Here is a 1,186-nt window from a genome sequence, read left to right on the forward strand (position 1 = left end):
AAGATCCATCTAACATCAGCTACAATATCCCTAGTACCACAACCCCTTCTAAACCCAACCTGGACTTCTGGCAGTTCTCTGCTGATGTGCTGTTCCAATCTGTTTTGAATAATCTTCAGTAGAATTTTGCTTGCATGTGAAATCAATGGGATTGTTCTATAATTTCCATACTCCGTTGGGTCACCTTTCTTTGGGATGGGAACAAATATAGATCTCTACCGGTCAGTTGGCCAAGTGATTGTTCTCCAGATTTCTTGGCACAACTTGGTGAGCACATCCATCATGCTTGGAAAACTGAAGCATCAGTGAAGGAGAAGATCCCTGACAAGATTAATTAATACAGTGATGACAACAGTGGGTTTGAGTGGTGCAGAGATTGTGAAGATGGTACAGGATAGGGCAGGGTTTCTTCCTATTGTACGTAGAGTCACTCTGAGTTAGGACTGATGTGATGATGCCTAACAAAAACAACAATGGCAATAACTATCTGAATTTAAATTGACAACTGCACTTCAAAAGTCTAGAGGGGAACTTTAGAAGGCAGTGAATTAATGGTGGAGGAACAACTCAAGAAAAGCAAGATGAGAATGGTTGCATAATACTAAGAATATAATCAGTGTCAGTAAATGGTACATGTAGAAACATGCATTGGTGTATGTTTTGCTGTATATAGTCTCAACAACAAAATAAAATTTAGAAAAAATGACATATTCCTGGTTGGAATAGTCATTAATTTTAAAAGCATCAAAATCCTAGAATTCAGAAATTCACTGGAATTCTAATAACAAGATTTACAGGGGAATTGTTTTGGAAAATTGAAGCTAGTATTCATCTAGAAAGTCAATGTGCATTTAATAGGAACATACTTTTAAAAAGTAATGGGACTATCTTACAGTAATATAGGCTACTATAATGTTTTATATCTTACATATACCAAGACTATGTAAAATGTATAAACTACATCTTTGATAGGCAATATAGCAGAATAAAGTGGTTCATAAGATATGAAATATATAAATATACATGATTGTGGCAACTTTTCAAATTAATATAAAAATAGTAAATATTCAAAACTAGAAAAACTGGTCAATAATTTTGAAAGTTATAAAATGTAATCTTGGTCTTTCTCATTGCAATGAACTCTGTTGTTGTTATGTGCTGTCAAGTTGACTGCAATTCATAGCAA

Source organism: Elephantulus edwardii, unplaced genomic scaffold (assembly GCF_000299155.1).
Source record: "Elephantulus edwardii isolate Elephantulus edwardi_28Jun2011 unplaced genomic scaffold, EleEdw1.0 scaffold00054, whole genome shotgun sequence".
In the NCBI taxonomy this organism is placed as follows: domain Eukaryota; kingdom Metazoa; phylum Chordata; class Mammalia; order Macroscelidea; family Macroscelididae; genus Elephantulus; species Elephantulus edwardii.